Below are 16948 nucleotides of genomic sequence, written 5' to 3'. Positions count from 1 at the left end.
GATTATGCATCGCTGGCAGATCAAATTAAGGCTGTGATTCTACAGAAAGCAATGGATTTGTTAAACATCCCAGAAAATAGCACAACAACAGTGGCCTTAGAGGAGACAGAAACAGCTCCTGAACTTGCACAGACCTCTAACACAGGTGACCGCATCATGGGAAATCTAATCTGTGTGCCAGTTGTTATTTTACAGAAAGCAACAGTCAACGTGAACAGCACAGCAGAAAATTCCGCTGGTGCCACACTTATCACTAATATCCAAAATACCATGGAAACACCTGAAAACTCAGAGGATAATGCATCGCTGGCAGATCACATTAAGGCTGTGATTCTACAGAAAACAAGGGATTTGATCAACATCACAGAAAACATCACAACAACAGTGGCCTCAAAGGAGACACAGACAGCTCCTGAACAACAGAAAACAACAGTCAACGTGAACAACACAGCAGAAAATGTTGCCACAAATATCATTGATACATCTGACGAGCCCAGAACTCCAATAGACAAGAAAAACCGTGACACCACGCAGGCTGTAGATAAAGCAGGAACCTCTTTGGAAAATGATGTAACCCCAAAGAAATCCTCGGCTCAACATGAAGCCAGCATGCAAAATCAATTCAAAAAACACCCTTTGGTAGCAAAGGATGAATTGTCTCAAAACAAAGAAAAATACCGATTTTTTGTGGAAACATGTATGGAAGAACTAGTTAAGCGGGTTATAAAAAAATCAGGTAAAGTCATAAGTCCAGAAAGAGTTTTAACCATCTACAAGAGGCTTAGCGAAAAAATCTGGGCTAAAATCAGGGATGAAATTGATCAAATCCCCTTAAGGAAGTTCAAAAACTTTGAGAAGGTGATTTTCAAAGCCCTGTGTAAACAGTGGCAAGAGGCAGAAGTAGTTCTGCAAAACATGGAATTAAATGAACCAACAGTCGACAATACGATTGTTAAAATTTTCATAGAAGAGGCAGCCAAACTTTCGAAGAAGCCAAGTTGCATACGTCGGTTTTTCTCATCTATAGGCCGACTGTTTTGTTTCACCAGGAGACAAAACAAGGTTGATGCATTGTAGAAAAAAATTGTGATAACCCCTTGGAACGGTCGCGGCAGATGGCTGTCCCCTCACTGAGCCTGGTTCTGCCGGAAGTTTCTCCCTCTTAAAAGGGAGTTTTTCTTCCCCACTGTCGCCAAGTGCTTGCTCAGAGGGGTTTTTCTGTTGGGGTTTTCTTTTTAATAACTTTTTAAAAAGTTAACATCAATAAAAGTTATTAAATTTTACACTGATTTCTGTTTGTTTTTTTATTGTCTGTAAGTTGAATAAATACATTTGTTATTTCTTGCTCAGTTCAAACTGTGGGTAGAAAATGCTGTGCTGTCATGTGACCTGTACACACACACACACACACACACACACACACACACACACAGACACACACACACAGAGCAGCTAGACGAGGTAAAAACATTCCTGACTTTGTCTGTGATTTTTGGACAGCTGCAGCAAACAGCAGCGCTGTGTCTGATCAGACCACCTCAGTCGAGTTCAACACAAGTCCAGATCTGGAGTCGAGTATGAAGACCGAGTGCCAGCAAAGTCAGGAGGCTGGAACACACGTTTACAGGCTTTTCATTTCAGATGTGTTACGCCCCAGTCTAGGGGTACAGGAACGTAGCATAAGGGTTAAAAAGGAAGTGACGGTTTGGGAAGAAAAAACAATTTATTAAGTGAACGGTGGTTTATTTGTCTCCACTGAAAACTTAACTCCCTGGTGAACACAGGCCAAAATAACAAACAAAAACAAGCTAAGTCAGGAGAGGAGGTGCTATCTAAAACCCTATGTGTGGGAGAAACATTTCGTCACTCATCCAAGTGACTTCTTGAAGAAATAATTCAACTCAAGGCCGGAGCTAGTTCACAGTAAGATCTTTCCTTCCATCTCTTTCAACATCTTGCAAAGTGTTGCAAACAGAAACACTTGTGTGCAACTCCATATCACAGTAGTGAGCAGAGCAGTGCTAGGCAGCTGATGTATATTTAATTGTAAATGTGTTAATAATTTCATTTTTAAATGCTTTCCTGTGGTTCTTTTCACTTTGGCTTGAAATAAAATGTCTCCCTCTGCTGTAACCACAGCTTACTGCAATTTTTGCATGCATGTATATTTCACACTTTGAAAGAGGCAAAGCATGAAATGGTCACAGTGGGCTGGCTTGTCTATAACACGCTTTACCGTGGTTGATGTGTGAGATAACACTCAAGTCATGGTAAGCTGCACTTACAGCTATTGTAAGTGGAACAATGAGTTATTGAGTATTGATATGTATCTATACATTATTAGAATTTTTTCTAATAGAAAAAGGTTTTCTATACATGGATATTTCTGCTGTTTATTTATGGGCTTAAATCCTTCCAAAATGTGGGCCTTTTTATTCTATGACATAACCAAAAAACTAAATAAACTAACTCCTTCAGCTGATGCAGAGGTAATCCAAAAGACTCTGACTGTGGTGAATTAGTGGATCCTGACAGTCGTCTGCACCACCTACTGGACATGTAGCCGAACAGTTTCTTTAACATCTGCCACTTCATACGGTAATACCCTGTGTTGGTCAAGTTACTTGAAAATAGTAATTATTTACTAATTACTGATTACTTCTCCAAGAAATTAATCCCATTACTTTACTGATTGCTTATTTTTGTAAGTAATTTGTTACTTTCTTACTTAGTTACTTTTAAAAAATATGATACACAACCTGAATACGTTATGAAGCATTAGACCTTTCAGCCCAATTCTATTTTTTCTGCATATTTCATGATATAAAATTGAATCAAATAAAAAAAAAATTTTCAAAACTAGTTTCATTAGTTTTAACCTTTTAATTTTATGCACGTTGCAACAAGCAAAAAATAAAATTATATGCAGCATTCGCTGACTGGAAGAAATTTGTTGATTCTGTAGATTCTGTAGATTGCTTAGATTGCTTAGCTAGTATTCAGTAAATCAAACTTGTATCAATCAGGAACATGACTGGAGCACCTGGGTATCAAAGCTCAAAGCAAGAGTGAATAGCAGAATGTGCTGTTTGGTATTGTATTAGAAAATCTGGCAAGTTTTTAATGGGCGTAACCCACATACTCAACTCTACTGGATCGCGGATCACGGGGGCAGCAGCCCAAGCAAAGAAGCCCAGACCTCCCTCTCCCCACCCACCTCCTTCAGCTTGTTTGGGGGAACACCAAGGCACGGGGGCCTCCTCTCAGTGGGACATGCCCAGATCACCTCACCCCAGGAGGTGTTCTTCTCAGATGCCCGAACCACCTCAAGTGGCTTCTTTCCATGTGGAAAGAAGCCACTTGGCCTCCCCTCTAAGGGAGAGGCCATCCACGCGTCTGAGGAAGCTCATATTAGCCATTTGTATCTGCAGTCTTGTTCTTTCAGTCACTACCCACAGCTCGTGACCACAGGTGAGGGTAGGGACGTAGATTGACCAGTAAATTGAGAGCACCAATCTGTCTGTCGATCTCCTGCTCCCTTCTCCCATCACTCGTGAACAAGACCCTGAGATACTTAAACTCTTCCACTTGGAGGAGGAACTCATCCCTGACCTGGAGTGGGCACTCCACCCTTCTCCTCTGATCTCTTAGCGTAAACTAAGATTTACAAACGTGTACAGGTATTTGTGTGTAACAAAAGCAGTCTGACCACACTCTGTGTTACAATTTGATAATTTTCTTTTTCAAAAAGCTTAGAGTGTCTAAAAATGTCTAAAAAAAATTGTGGAATTATTTTCACTCACTTACAGAACTTGCATGACCAAGCATGAAACAAGTAAATTTACTAAAGTAAATTTTACACAACAGTGTACTTGAGCATAATCCATAATGGGCTTTTTGTGAAAGTAGTTTGCAAAAAGCAAGCAGTGTCACTTTATGTGCCCTTATTTTTTGTTTTAAATCTTTTAGCGTTTCACTGCAACAAGAACACTATGAATTAAAGGGTTTTTCCACCCTGTCTTGCACTCGGTGTGGGAGAAGTTTCAGACATGACTGCATGATCACAAGACTTTTCTGGATGTTTGTCATAATCTCTCACTCGCATATCACACAACTTCATAATGTTATGAAAAAAGTTTAAATTACATATACTTTAGTACATACTGTCACCTGTAAAAGTATGTCTCCTTGAATCTGCAGGTGTACTGAGATCAACAGGTTTTTGAGGCCTACAAACTGTGTGGCAGGGCAGCATCCCCAAACAAGATATGATCATTATGATGGAGATGTTCTGGACCTCAGGGAAATTATAAAACAAAATGTACTCAGGTGAGGATCAGTACTATGTAATCAGTATCACATCCTATATATCATTCTGTTAATTTAAAAAAAATGACTACATTTGGTATGTGATGTAAACATGGCATTGTTATAGACAAGGCTCACCAGTAGTGCTGGTGAACGGAGCTTTAGCTCTGGAAGATGTTGCTCCCACTGGCTTTGCTTTTTGGCAACAAGGTTCATCGCTAAGGTCTAATCATGCTGGAACAGTGCACAGGATGACAGTGTGCAAAAAAACATGCACTCATCCAAAGTGATGGATGAATGTATGTATGAATCAGTAGTAGTTGTTGCTACATGTTGTTGACATGTATTTATAGACAATGGAGAAATATCCTTAGAGATGTTTGGCCTATGTGAAAACCAGCTGATAAAAATGAAGCCTTTCTTTTAACATTGCGCAGTGAGGACCACTGGTGTGCATCACACAGCAGCTGAATAGATAAAAATGTGAGATCATGTATCAGTGCACAAAGATTTTTTATTATTTTGACATTTGTGTAGGAAATGCAAGCAAAAACTTTAAAAGAAACTTGAGTAGAGCTTTGTAAGCATAAAAACATTAAGAATATACACATCATCTGATATACAGCAGGCCTGTTTTGTTCACTAACATTCACATCCATCCTGTACACTAAAAGCTAGTGTTTTTATTTTGACCATACATGTTTTCTTAACATGAGACACAGCAGGTAACAATAAACAGGTGCATAGCTCACCTTGGCACACAGACAGAAAATTAAAAAAAATATATTCAAATATTAAATACAGAATGTTGGAGTTGTCTGCTGCTGGGAATTGTATATAGATGAGAGTCGTCGGGCGTCCTGCACCACCCATCCGATCTGGAGCATAGCGAATGACGTCACAAAGGTACTCTGTGGCAGGTCACCAAGCTGACACACTGCTAACAACTTTACAGCACCTTTGCTAATATAGCTTTATAACAGAAAGAACATTATGACATGAAAATGGTATGTTTGTGCAGATTTCGCGTTTTCTAAGAAATACATACTCTTTTCCTTCTGTCCAAGATAGCTTTAAATGTTATTTATACTTGGGAACCAAATTATGATATTTTAGACATTTCTATTGAGAAATTTTCCCCACATTTTAAATATACTATAATATACATTTTAATAGACTATAAATATCAAGCAATCTTGACTGTTTTTCCAAATTCAGCATTCAAACAATGACTAAATAAATACATTCTTACCTGAGATCGACGTGCAGTGCAGGGACGAGGACGACTACTCGGGTGGGTGCTACGGAATAGTCCAAGTGACAGCAGCTTTAGTTTCCGGCCAACTATAAATAAATGATTTTTCAACGTGATTGTTGTCACCTGGTCGACTGTAATAGATCAACAATCAACGATAAACGAAACAACTATCGTTGTTCCAAATGAAACCAGACAATATTTTAACTGCTACCATTACTAAAGTTATTATTATGGGAGGCTGTGATGAAGCTTGGGGGGGGGGGGGGGGGGGGGGGGAGAGAGAGAGAGAGAGAGAGAGAGAGAGAGAGAGAGAGACAAACAAACCACACTCTCCGAGCGCATTCTTTTTTTGCTCGAAGTGGGCGGGGCTTAGATCAAAGGCTTCAAAGACGTCACACTTGAAGTGGGCGGGGCTTCAAAGACGTCATACAGACAAAAACCTATAAATAGCCCTCTGCAACTCTGTTTTTTCTAACGCTCGCTTTAACAAACAGAGAGAAGACATTAACAGCAAACAAATAGATATTGAAGCAAAATGGACAACAACACAGCTAGGAGCAATCCAGACAATGTCAGGAGTCATTCCACTCCTGCAAATGATGTTAGGCCACTGCTAGAGGAATTGCTAAATAATGTTACACATGAGCAGTGGCAACAGTTGCGGTGTGATTACGCCGAAAATGCCACCATAGGAAGGCTATGTAATTTTGTAGATAATGTCATTGCCCTATGCTCACTGTCAGCAGGTGCAGAACTGAGGTTTTGCCAGGACACTGCTGTCACTAGCACAACAACAGTGGCCTTAAAGCAGACACAGACAGCTCCTGAACTTGCACAGACCTCTAACACAGTTGACCGCAACACGGAAATGCCAGCTCATATTTCACAGGAAACAACAGCCAACTTGCACAGCACAGCAGAAAATTCCGCTGATGTCACATTTATCACTAATATCCAAAATACCACGGAAACAACTGAAAACTCAGAGGATTATGCATCGCTGGCAGATCAAATTAAGGCTGTGATTCTACAGAAAGCAATGGATTTGTTAAACATCCCAGAAAATAGCACAACAACAGTGGCCTTAGAGGAGACAGAAACAGCTCCTGAACTTGCACAGACCTCTAACACAGGTGACCGCATCATGGGAAATCTAATCTGTGTGCCAGTTGTTATTTTACAGAAAGCAACAGTCAACGTGAACAGCACAGCAGAAAATTCCGCTGGTGCCACACTTATCACTAATATCCAAAATACCATGGAAACACCTGAAAACTCAGAGGATAATGCATCGCTGGCAGATCACATTAAGGCTGTGATTCTACAGAAAACAAGGGATTTGATCAACATCACAGAAAACATCACAACAACAGTGGCCTCAAAGGAGACACAGACAGCTCCTGAACAACAGAAAACAACAGTCAACGTGAACAACACAGCAGAAAATGTTGCCACAAATATCATTGATACATCTGACGAGCCCAGAACTCCAATAGACAAGAAAAACCGTGACACCACGCAGGCTGTAGATAAAGCAGGAACCTCTTTGGAAAATGATGTAACCCCAAAGAAATCCTCGGCTCAACATGAAGCCAGCATGCAAAATCAATTCAAAAAACACCCTTTGGTAGCAAAGGATGAATTGTCTCAAAACAAAGAAAAATACCGATTTTTTGTGGAAACATGTATGGAAGAACTAGTTAAGCGGGTTATAAAAAAATCAGGTAAAGTCATAAGTCCAGAAAGAGTTTTAACCATCTACAAGAGGCTTAGCGAAAAAATCTGGGCTAAAATCAGGGATGAAATTGATCAAATCCCCTTAAGGAAGTTCAAAAACTTTGAGAAGGTGATTTTCAAAGCCCTGTGTAAACAGTGGCAAGAGGCAGAAGTAGTTCTGCAAAACATGGAATTAAATGAACCAACAGTCGACAATACGATTGTTAAAATTTTCATAGAAGAGGCAGCCAAACTTTCGAAGAAGCCAAGTTGCATACGTCGGTTTTTCTCATCTATAGGCCGACTGTTTTGTTTCACCAGGAGACAAAACAAGGTTGATGCATTGTAGAAAAAAATTGTGATAACCCCTTGGAACGGTCGCGGCAGATGGCTGTCCCCTCACTGAGCCTGGTTCTGCCGGAAGTTTCTCCCTCTTAAAAGGGAGTTTTTCTTCCCCACTGTCGCCAAGTGCTTGCTCAGAGGGGTTTTTCTGTTGGGGTTTTCTTTTTAATAACTTTTTAAAAAGTTAACATCAATAAAAGTTATTAAATTTTACACTGATTTCTGTTTGTTTTTTTATTGTCTGTAAGTTGAATAAATACATTTGTTATTTCTTGCTCAGTTCAAACTGTGGGTAGAAAATGCTGTGCTGTCATGTGACCTGTACACACACACACACACACACACACACACACACACAGACACACACACACAGAGCAGCTAGACGAGGTAAAAACATTCCTGACTTTGTCTGTGATTTTTGGACAGCTGCAGCAAACAGCAGCGCTGTGTCTGATCAGACCACCTCAGTCGAGTTCAACACAAGTCCAGATCTGGAGTCGAGTATGAAGACCGAGTGCCAGCAAAGTCAGGAGGCTGGAACACACGTTTACAGGCTTTTCATTTCAGATGTGTTACGCCCCAGTCTAGGGGTACAGGAACGTAGCATAAGGGTTAAAAAGGAAGTGACGGTTTGGGAAGAAAAAACAATTTATTAAGTGAACGGTGGTTTATTTGTCTCCACTGAAAACTTAACTCCCTGGTGAACACAGGCCAAAATAACAAACAAAAACAAGCTAAGTCAGGAGAGGAGGTGCTATCTAAAACCCTATGTGTGGGAGAAACATTTCGTCACTCATCCAAGTGACTTCTTGAAGAAATAATTCAACTCAAGGCCGGAGCTAGTTCACAGTAAGATCTTTCCTTCCATCTCTTTCAACATCTTGCAAAGTGTTGCAAACAGAAACACTTGTGTGCAACTCCATATCACAGTAGTGAGCAGAGCAGTGCTAGGCAGCTGATGTATATTTAATTGTAAATGTGTTAATAATTTCATTTTTAAATGCTTTCCTGTGGTTCTTTTCACTTTGGCTTGAAATAAAATGTCTCCCTCTGCTGTAACCACAGCTTACTGCAATTTTTGCATGCATGTATATTTCACACTTTGAAAGAGGCAAAGCATGAAATGGTCACAGTGGGCTGGCTTGTCTATAACACGCTTTACCGTGGTTGATGTGTGAGATAACACTCAAGTCATGGTAAGCTGCACTTACAGCTATTGTAAGTGGAACAATGAGTTATTGAGTATTGATATGTATCTATACATTATTAGAATTTTTTCTAATAGAAAAAGGTTTTCTATACATGGATATTTCTGCTGTTTATTTATGGGCTTAAATCCTTCCAAAATGTGGGCCTTTTTATTCTATGACATAACCAAAAAACTAAATAAACTAACTCCTTCAGCTGATGCAGAGGTAATCCAAAAGACTCTGACTGTGGTGAATTAGTGGATCCTGACAGTCGTCTGCACCACCTACTGGACATGTAGCCGAACAGTTTCTTTAACATCTGCCACTTCATACGGTAATACCCTGTGTTGGTCAAGTTACTTGAAAATAGTAATTATTTACTAATTACTGATTACTTCTCCAAGAAATTAATCCCATTACTTTACTGATTGCTTATTTTTGTAAGTAATTTGTTACTTTCTTACTTAGTTACTTTTAAAAAATATGATACACAACCTGAATACGTTATGAAGCATTAGACCTTTCAGCCCAATTCTATTTTTTCTGCATATTTCATGATATAAAATTGAATCAACTGAAAAAAAAAATTCAAAACTAGTTTCATTAGTTTTAACCTTTTAATTTTATGCACGTTGCAACAAGCAAAAAATAAAATTATATGCAGCATTCGCTGACTGGAAGAAATTTGTTGATTCTGTAGATTCTGTAGATTGCTTAGATTGCTTAGCTAGTATTCAGTAAATCAAACTTGTATCAATCAGGAACATGACTGGAGCACCTGGGTATCAAAGCTCAAAGCAAGAGTGAATAGCAGAATGTGCTGTTTGGTATTGTATTAGAAAATCTGGCAAGTTTTTAATGGGCGTAACCCACATACTCAACTCTACTGGATCGCGGATCACGGGGGCAGCAGCCCAAGCAAAGAAGCCCAGACCTCCCTCTCCCCACCCACCTCCTTCAGCTTGTTTGGGGGAACACCAAGGCACGGGGGCCTCCTCTCAGTGGGACATGCCCGGATCACCTCACCCCAGGAGGTGTTCTTCTCAGATGCCCGAACCACCTCAAGTGGCTTCTTTCCATGTGGAAAGAAGCCACTTGGCCTCCCCTCTAAGGGAGAGGCCATCCACGCGTCTGAGGAAGCTCATATTAGCCATTTGTATCTGCAGTCTTGTTCTTTCAGTCACTACCCACAGCTCGTGACCACAGGTGAGGGTAGGGACGTAGATTGACCAGTAAATTGAGAGCACCAATCTGTCTGTCGATCTCCTGCTCCCTTCTCCCATCACTCGTGAACAAGACCCTGAGATACTTAAACTCTTCCACTTGGAGGAGGAACTCATCCCTGACCTGGAGTGGGCACTCCACCCTTCTCCTCTGATCTCTTAGCGTAAACTAAGATTTACAAACGTGTACAGGTATTTGTGTGTAACAAAAGCAGTCTGACCACACTCTGTGTTACAATTTGATAATTTTCTTTTTCAAAAAGCTTAGAGTGTCTAAAAATGTCTAAAAAAAATTGTGGAATTATTTTCACTCACTTACAGAACTTGCATGACCAAGCATGAAACAAGTAAATTTACTAAAGTAAATTTTACACAACAGTGTACTTGAGCATAATCCATAATGGGCTTTTTGTGAAAGTAGTTTGCAAAAAGCAAGCAGTGTCACTTTATGTGCCCTTATTTTTTGTTTTAAATCTTTTAGCGTTTCACTGCAACAAGAACACTATGAATTAAAGGGTTTTTCCACCCTGTCTTGCACTCGGTGTGGGAGAAGTTTCAGACATGACTGCATGATCACAAGACTTTTCTGGATGTTTGTCATAATCTCTCACTCGCATATCACACAACTTCATAATGTTATGAAAAAAGTTTAAATTACATATACTTTAGTACATACTGTCACCTGTAAAAGTATGTCTCCTTGAATCTGCAGGTGTACTGAGATCAACAGGTTTTTGAGGCCTACAAACTGTGTGGCAGGGCAGCATCCCCAAACAAGATATGATCATTATGATGGAGATGTTCTGGACCTCAGGGAAATTATAAAACAAAATGTACTCAGGTGAGGATCAGTACTATGTAATCAGTATCACATCCTATATATCATTCTGTTAATTTAAAAAAAATGACTACATTTGGTATGTGATGTAAACATGGCATTGTTATAGACAAGGCTCACCAGTAGTGCTGGTGAACGGAGCTTTAGCTCTGGAAGATGTTGCTCCCACTGGCTTTGCTTTTTGGCAACAAGGTTCATCGCTAAGGTCTAATCATGCTGGGACAGTGCACAGGATGACAGTGTGCAAAAAAACATGCACTCATCCAAAGTGATGGACATGTATGAATCAGTAGTAGTTGTTGCTACATGTTGTTGACATGTATTTATAGACAATGGAGAAATATCCTTAGAGATGTTTGGCCTATGTGAAAACCAGCTGATAAAAATGAAGCCTTTCTTTTAACATTGCGCAGTGAGGACCACTGGTGTGCATCACACAGCAGCTGAATAGATAAAAATGTGAGACCATGTATCAGTGCACAAAGATTTTTTATTATTTTGACATTTGTGTAGGAAATGCAAGCAAAAACTTTAAAAGAAACTTGAGTAGAGTTTTGTAAGCATAAAAACATTAAGAATATACACATCATCTGATATACAGCAGGCCTGTTTTGTTCACTAACATTCACATCCATCCTGTACACTAAAAGCTAGTGTTTTTATTTTGACCATACATGTTTTCTTAACATGAGACACAGCAGGTAACAATAAACAGGTGCATAGCTCACCTTGGCACACAGACAGAAAATTAAAAAATATATATTCAAATATTAAATACAGAATGTTGGAGTTGTCTGCTGCTGGGAATTGTATATAGATGAGAGTCGTCGGGCGTCCTGCACCACCCATCCGATCTGGAGCATAGCGAATGACGTCACAAAGGTACTCTGTGGCAGGTCACCAAGCTGACACACTGCTAACAACTTTACAGCACCTTTGCTAATATAGCTTTATAACAGAAAGAACATTATGACATGAAAATGGTATGTTTGTGCAGATTTCGCGTTTTCTAAGAAATACATACTCTTTTCCTTCTGTCCAAGATAGCTTTAAATGTTATTTATACTTGGGAACCAAATTATGATATTTTAGACATTTCTATTGAGAAATTTTCCCCACATTTTAAATATACTATAATATACATTTTAATAGACTATAAATATCAAGCAATCTTGACTGTTTTTCCAAATTCAGCATTCAAACAATGACTAAATAAATACATTCTTACCTGAGATCGACGTGCAGTGCAGGGACGAGGACGACTACTCGGGTGGGTGCTACGGAATAGTCCAAGTGACAGCAGCTTTAGTTTCCGGCCAACTATAAATAAATGATTTTTCAACGTGATTGTTGTCACCTGGTCGACTGTAATAGATCAACAATCAACGATAAACGAAACAACTATCGTTGTTCCAAATGAAACCAGACAATATTTTAACTGCTACCATTACTAAAGTTATTATTATGGGAGGCTGTGATGAAGCTTGGGGGGGGGGGAGAGAGAGAGACAAACAAACCACACTCTCCGAGCGCATTCTTTTTTTGCTCGAAGTAGGCGGGGCTTAGATCAAAGGCTTCAAAGACGTCACACTTGAAGTGGGCGGGGCTTCAAAGACGTCATACAGACAAAAACCTATAAATAGCCCTCTGCAACTCTGTTTTTTCTAACGCTCGCGTTAACAAACAGAGAGAAGACATTAACAGCAAACAAATAGATATTGAAGCAAAATGGACAACAACACAGCTAGGAGCAATCCAGACAATGTCAGGAGTCATTCCACTCCTGCAAATGATGTTAGGCCACTGCTAGAGGAATTGCTAAATAATGTTACACATGAGCAGTGGCAACAGTTGCGGTCTGATTACGCCGAAAATGCCACCATAGGAAGGCTATGTAATTTTGTAGATAATGTCATTGCCCTATGCTCACTGTCAGCAGGTGCAGAACTGAGGTTTTGCCAGGACACTGCTGTCACTAGCACAACAACAGTGGCCTTAAAGCAGACACAGACAGCTCCTGAACTTGCACAGACCTCTAACACAGTTGACCGCAACACGGAAATGCCAGCTCATATTTCACAGGAAACAACAGCCAACTTGCACAGCACAGCAGAAAATTCCGCTGATGTCACATTTATCACTAATATCCAAAATACCACGGAAACAACTGAAAACTCAGAGGATTATGCATCGCTGGCAGATCAAATTAAGGCTGTGATTCTACAGAAAGCAATGGATTTGTTAAACATCCCAGAAAATAGCACAACAACAGTGGCCTTAGAGGAGACAGAAACAGCTCCTGAACTTGCACAGACCTCTAACACAGGTGACCGCATCATGGGAAATCTAATCTGTGTGCCAGTTGTTATTTTACAGAAAGCAACAGTCAACGTGAACAGCACAGCAGAAAATTCCGCTGGTGCCACACTTATCACTAATATCCAAAATACCATGGAAACACCTGAAAACTCAGAGGATAATGCATCGCTGGCAGATCACATTAAGGCTGTGATTCTACAGAAAACAAGGGATTTGATCAACATCACAGAAAACATCACAACAACAGTGGCCTCAAAGGAGACACAGACAGCTCCTGAACAACAGAAAACAACAGTCAACGTGAACAACACAGCAGAAAATGTTGCCACAAATATCATTGATACATCTGACGAGCCCAGAATTCCAATAGACAAGAAAAACCGTGACACCACGCAGGCTGTAGATAAAGCAGGAACCTCTTTGGAAAATGATGTAACCCCAAAGAAATCCTCGGCTCAACATGAAGCCAGCATGCAAAATCAATTCAAAAAACACCCTTTGGTAGCAAAGGATGAATTGTCTCAAAACAAAGAAAAATACCGATTTTTTGTGGAAACATGTATGGAAGAACTAGTTAAGCGGGTTATAAAAAAATCAGGTAAAGTCATAAGTCCAGAAAGAGTTTTAACCATCTACAAGAGGCTTAGCGAAAAAATCTGGGCTAAAATCAGGGATGAAATTGATCAAATCCCCTTAAGGAAGTTCAAAAACTTTGAGAAGGTGATTTTCAAAGCCCTGTGTAAACAGTGGCAAGAGGCAGAAGTAGTTCTGCAAAACATGGAATTAAATGAACCAACAGTCGACAATACGATTGTTAAAATTTTCATAGAAGAGGCAGCCAAACTTTCGAAGAAGCCAAGTTGCATACGTCGGTTTTTCTCATCTATAGGCCGACTGTTTTGTTTCACCAGGAGACAAAACAAGGTTGATGCATTGTAGAAAAAAATTGTGATAACCCCTTGGAACGGTCGCGGCAGATGGCTGTCCCCTCACTGAGCCTGGTTCTGCCGGAAGTTTCTCCCTCTTAAAAGGGAGTTTTTCTTCCCCACTGTCGCCAAGTGCTTGCTCAGAGGGGTTTTTCTGTTGGGGTTTTCTTTTTAATAACTTTTTAAAAAGTTAACATCAATAAAAGTTATTAAATTTTACACTGATTTCTGTTTGTTTTTTTATTGTCTGTAAGTTGAATAAATACATTTGTTATTTCTTGCTCAGTTCAAACTGTGGGTAGAAAATGCTGTGCTGTCATGTGACCTGTACACACACACACACACACACACACACACACACACAGACACACACACACAGAGCAGCTAGACGAGGTAAAAACATTCCTGACTTTGTCTGTGATTTTTGGACAGCTGCAGCAAACAGCAGCGCTGTGTCTGATCAGACCACCTCAGTCGAGTTCAACACAAGTCCAGATCTGGAGTCGAGTATGAAGACCGAGTGCCAGCAAAGTCAGGAGGCTGGAACACACGTTTACAGGCTTTTCATTTCAGATGTGTTACGCCCCAGTCTAGGGGTACAGGAACGTAGCATAAGGGTTAAAAAGGAAGTGACGGTTTGGGAAGAAAAAACAATTTATTAAGTGAACGGTGGTTTATTTGTCTCCACTGAAAACTTAACTCCCTGGTGAACACAGGCCAAAATAACAAACAAAAACAAGCTAAGTCAGGAGAGGAGGTGCTATCTAAAACCCTATGTGTGGGAGAAACATTTCGTCACTCATCCAAGTGACTTCTTGAAGAAATAATTCAACTCAAGGCCGGAGCTAGTTCACAGTAAGATCTTTCCTTCCATCTCTTTCAACATCTTGCAAAGTGTTGCAAACAGAAACACTTGTGTGCAACTCCATATCACAGTAGTGAGCAGAGCAGTGCTAGGCAGCTGATGTATATTTAATTGTAAATGTGTTAATAATTTCATTTTTAAATGCTTTCCTGTGGTTCTTTTCACTTTGGCTTGAAATAAAATGTCTCCCTCTGCTGTAACCACAGCTTACTGCAATTTTTGCATGCATGTATATTTCACACTTTGAAAGAGGCAAAGCATGAAATGGTCACAGTGGGCTGGCTTGTCTATAACACGCTTTACCGTGGTTGATGTGTGAGATAACACTCAAGTCATGGTAAGCTGCACTTACAGCTATTGTAAGTGGAACAATGAGTTATTGAGTATTGATATGTATCTATACATTATTAGAATTTTTTCTAATAGAAAAAGGTTTTCTATACATGGATATTTCTGCTGTTTATTTATGGGCTTAAATCCTTCCAAAATGTGGGCCTTTTTATTCTATGACATAACCAAAAAACTAAATAAACTAACTCCTTCAGCTGATGCAGAGGTAATCCAAAAGACTCTGACTGTGGTGAATTAGTGGATCCTGACAGTCGTCTGCACCACCTACTGGACATGTAGCCGAACAGTTTCTTTAACATCTGCCACTTCATACGGTAATACCCTGTGTTGGTCAAGTTACTTGAAAATAGTAATTATTTACTAATTACTGATTACTTCTCCAAGAAATTAATCCCATTACTTTACTGATTGCTTATTTTTGTAAGTAATTTGTTACTTTCTTACTTAGTTACTTTTAAAAAATATGATACACAACCTGAATACGTTATGAAGCATTAGACCTTTCAGCCCAATTCTATTTTTTCTGCATATTTCATGATATAAAATTGAATCAAATAAAAAAAAAATTTTCAAAACTAGTTTCATTAGTTTTAACCTTTTAATTTTATGCACGTTGCAACAAGCAAAAAATAAAATTATATGCAGCATTCGCTGACTGGAAGAAATTTGTTGATTCTGTAGATTCTGTAGATTGCTTAGATTGCTTAGCTAGTATTCAGTAAATCAAACTTGTATCAATCAGGAACATGACTGGAGCACCTGGGTATCAAAGCTCAAAGCAAGAGTGAATAGCAGAATGTGCTGTTTGGTATTGTATTAGAAAATCTGGCAAGTTTTTAATGGGCGTAACCCACATACTCAACTCTACTGGATCGCGGATCACGGGGGCAGCAGCCCAAGCAAAGAAGCCCAGACCTCCCTCTCCCCACCCACCTCCTTCAGCTTGTTTGGGGGAACACCAAGGCACGGGGGCCTCCTCTCAGTGGGACATGCCCAGATCACCTCACCCCAGGAGGTGTTCTTCTCAGATGCCCGAACCACCTCAAGTGGCTTCTTTCCATGTGGAAAGAAGCCACTTGGCCTCCCCTCTAAGGGAGAGGCCATCCACGCATCTGAGGAAGCTCATATTAGCCATTTGTATCTGCAGTCTTGTTCTTTCAGTCACTACCCACAGCTCGTGACCACAGGTGAGGGTAGGGACGTAGATTGACCAGTAAATTGAGAGCACCAATCTGTCTGTCGATCTCCTGCTCCCTTCTCCCATCACTCGTGAACAAGACCCTGAGATACTTAAACTCTTCCACTTGGAGGAGGAACTCATCCCTGACCTGGAGTGGGCACTCCACCCTTCTCCTCTGATCTCTTAGCGTAAACTAAGATTTACAAACGTGTACAGGTATTTGTGTGTAACAAAAGCAGTCTGACCACACTCTGTGTTACAATTTGATAATTTTCTTTTTCAAAAAGCTTAGAGTGTCTAAAAATGTCTAAAAAAAATTGTGGAATTATTTTCACTCACTTACAGAACTTGCATGACCAAGCATGAAACAAGTAAATTTACTAAAGTAAATTTTACACAACAGTGTACTTGAGCATAATCCATAATGGGCTT

General features: G+C 39.8%; 2 long non-coding RNA genes across 2 annotated transcripts; both read right to left on the bottom strand.

Annotated features, from left to right (window-relative positions):
* Positions 1–4806: 4806 nt before the first annotated feature.
* Positions 4807–5811, bottom strand: LOC146565459 (uncharacterized). Its single transcript, XR_014894001.1, has 2 exons — positions 5561–5811; positions 4807–5280 (listed from the first exon to the last, which is right to left on the bottom strand). It is a non-coding gene; the product is annotated as an uncharacterized LOC146565459 (long non-coding RNA).
* Positions 5812–11349: 5538 nt separating this feature from the next.
* On the bottom strand, positions 11350–12354 carry LOC146565458 (uncharacterized). Its single transcript, XR_014894000.1, has 2 exons — positions 12104–12354; positions 11350–11823 (listed from the first exon to the last, which is right to left on the bottom strand). It is a non-coding gene; the product is annotated as an uncharacterized LOC146565458 (long non-coding RNA).
* Positions 12355–16948: the final 4594 nt, after the last annotated feature.

This window comes from Mchenga conophoros, linkage group LG10, assembly GCF_057382185.1.
Source record: "Mchenga conophoros isolate Kocher_MC1m ecotype Shallow Benthic linkage group LG10, M_conophoros_male_GT1.1, whole genome shotgun sequence".
NCBI lineage: Eukaryota > Metazoa > Chordata > Actinopteri > Cichliformes > Cichlidae > Mchenga > Mchenga conophoros.
This window is presented reverse-complemented; position numbering and strand designations above follow the sequence as displayed.